Raw genomic sequence first — 3,503 nt, 5'->3', positions numbered from 1 at the left:
TTCTTTTGGGACTACTATGTGACAGACCATAACTTGACCCTTAATGATTTTATCTATTTGCTTGGTGCTGCGGAATCAGCAATGATTTGGAACACTAGTAAAGCAAATTTGACTAGAAGATCAACTTCCCAAACCTTAAATGGACATTGACAATGGTAGCATTGGATATCTAGAAAAAGCTTTCTCTTCCCAATGGAAAGGGATCGTCCATAGTCAACTCGGTTGACAAAATGGTAAAGAGAAAGGCTAAGTCTGAGATAGTCTCATGTGCCATTACCAAAGGGTCCATATGTTTTATTGCCAAAGGAAGGGGAATTGGTTGCGAAGCTGCCCTATTCACCTGAAAGATCATAAGGTTGATCAAGTCAAGAAGTTTGACTCTACTTCAGGTAAAGTCCACTGTCTAACTCTAGTAAGTTCCTATTTGGAGATTCCTATTACATAATGTGAATGGGTCACATGTTGATGTTTTTAAGAATCAAAGAAAAGATAGGAAACTTAAAGGAAGTATATGCTGATTCTGATTGCGAATATGGGTTTTGATCGCATGGTTCGGTGATCAGAATTTTGAGCTGTTGCTTAAGAGTTATGATATATTGCTTAGGGATAGATAAGAATAAGTTTTTCATATGGATTGTAAGGATACGTTTTTCCACAAAGTTTTGAAATAAAAGAAAAAAAAAGGGTTTTAATTTTATTTATTTTAAAAAATATCCTTACAATGGCATTTGTGAAAAATTGTTGCTTATATGTTTCCAGTAATAGCAATATTGGAAAGTGGATTTGATTCTTTCATTTGTGGTAGTGTCTGAATTTACCAAGTGAGGAAAGGTTCTCATCACCCAAGTTTCAATTGGACAGAAACATGGAATCATACAAGCTGTATTGTATGATGGATGAGAATTTTCATCTTTGGAAAATTAAGACTATTTCCTTATGTGAACAAGGATATGACTAAAGGGATCGAGTACGCATGCTTGTGCATTGGTCAAGTCCACCAAAAAGATTGATAAGACTATTCGTCATGATTTGCTAAAGCTTAGTAAATATGGTTATACTTACAAGTTTAAGTATAATTCTGAAGCATTGGAAAGTTTTCAATGTGTGGCAGAACGAATGGGAAAGAATCAAATTAGGCAGAAAGATAAAAGTTTCTCAAATCTGAAAAGATGGGAGAGTACTTTCGTATCGTGTTTTATGATCATCTTAATGATTAAGATACCATATCACAATTGATTCTCTAAGGACATCTTAGTGCATTCTTATGGCTAAGAAGAGGAGTCATGAATTGTTGGATTGGTTAAACCAAGAAGATGAGTCATACTTCGTTCCAAAACAATTCTTAGAGTCATACTCTAAGATTATAACTTGAGTGACATATCTTGAAGAAGGTTTTAACACTTGTCAAATGTAAGAGTAAAATGTTTTCTGCTCTTGTACGTTTAAAATTGGTAAGTTGTGATGTCTTGGATGAGACAAAGACCAACTAAGACTAATTGTGTGAAGTGTTAATCTTGATAAGAATCCGCACTATTCCTTGAATATCTGTTTTGTCAAGAAATGGTTCTTGACTAGGGAAACTTATATGTCAAGAGGACAGTGGGAGCCCTAATGATCCTGAAAGAGTTTCAAGATTTAATCAAGAGTGAAACCTATGTTTTATCACTAGCACATGACTTGAGGTTTGTAACCTATCATGTTGACATAATTCTTGTGCCAATTAAATTGACTATGCATATGCTTTCTGTTAGTACTAAACTGTGTGCATAACAGCTTGGAAGCATTGGTGGGCCTTGTGCTACCAAGTGCCAAAGAAATTAAGATTTAAAAGGTTCAAACCATGTGAGGCTGATTTTGTCACTAACCTTGTCTTTTGATTATGGTTTTGAAAAATTCACATGGATAGGAACTCATACACTATAAAATTTAAGTGTCATAAGGTTTCTCTCCGATTCATGAAAATGATGGTGAGGAAACGCTTTCACTAAGTAGATTTTAAGTAGGTAGCAATTGTGATATTTTCATTTTTAAAAGTCGTTGGTGGAGCATGTGTGGTTAACCGGCACACTAACATGGACTTGTGAGAAATGGAAAAAGTCTAAACAATCGAGACTATGATTACAACATCCCTTTTCATAATTCTGGAAATTGTTTAGACACACATGTGAGCTATCTAAGGAAAGTTGTATGAATCTAAATTTCAGAAGTCCAGCTGATTTCTGGAAATATGTCAAAGCTAGTGGGAGCATAAGTGTTATGTTGATAATCATCATGTTAGTGGGAGCATGATTATTATAGTATTGCAAGTTAGCAATGTGAATTATAGAAAACAAAAGGTTCAATTCGTGAAGTTGCAGGGGTTGAAAAGTTGTTTTTCTATAATTAAGGGAGAGGAAATTATACTTCATTTCAATTCTAAAAGCTTAGATTGAGATTTTAATCATCTTTAGTCAAGGACATATATATGAATTTTATGGTTCAACTTAAGGAAATTCTATATATGTTGCATTCTCAAAATTCGATTATGATTACGGCATCCCTCTTTATAGTTAAATTTTGAGAACATGGCAAATAAAATTTTTATAGCAAAAGACTGGTCTAGTGTCATGTCTTTATGTCAAATATCATGAATCGTGTCCCATATGCTTTGGATATAGGATCGATTGCATGTGCTATAGTATTCATCCTTTCTAAATTTTCCAAATGCTCTAGGCATTAAGATGGGAAAAGTCTAGAATTGGATATAACTAAAATGATTAAACAATTGTCGAGGACAATCTAAGGTTTACCAAAGATTGGTTGCTCAGGGACAGTTGGAAGTATAGTGTTAATTTTGGCAGGGCCATATTGACATTTTCTGAAAAGTGGCAACTCTTGTTTAGAAGTGATAGTCAAAATGGACTATGGAAATGTTTCCATAGGTGGAAGTTGTTCTTTCAAATCTTTGTAAGATTAGAAAGCTTAATGCAAGAAGGATGTTCAAAGCAATGTACATTGAATATGAGACTTCACAGAGTTGATCTCCTTTGGAATACTCTGTAATGACTAGTGACAAGGTTTTGGTGACTTTGTGCATAATCATTACAAGAGGATCAGTGCATATAAGTTTAAAATCTAACAATTATTGGTAAATGGTAGGAATTAGGAATTCTTTCATTTACAATAAGGATTTGGGATTGGAAAATGAGCATCATTGGAATCATGTTTAATTGATCTATTTCACAAAGTTAAGATCATAGACAAACATAGTGTGCATACTTGGAGTATGGCATAACTATTGTTTAGAAAACAAAGTGTACATGCTAGGAGCATGGGACAACTATTGTTTTATTCAAGTATTAAGTTGATTATTTGAAACATTATACAATGAATAATGTGTAATCAATATGGTGATAAATAAAAGGTGGTTCTATTTATATTCAAAAGGGTTCTGAGACCATATTGGATTCGATCATTATTGTGTTTCACTTTGCATGTTTTGACTTCCAAAATAGCTAGATTAT

Source organism: Lactuca serriola, chromosome 3 (genome assembly GCF_051521515.1).
Source record: "Lactuca serriola cultivar US96UC23 chromosome 3, Lser_US96UC23_V15, whole genome shotgun sequence".
NCBI lineage: Eukaryota > Viridiplantae > Streptophyta > Magnoliopsida > Asterales > Asteraceae > Lactuca > Lactuca serriola.
Note: the sequence above shows the minus strand (reverse complement) of the source record.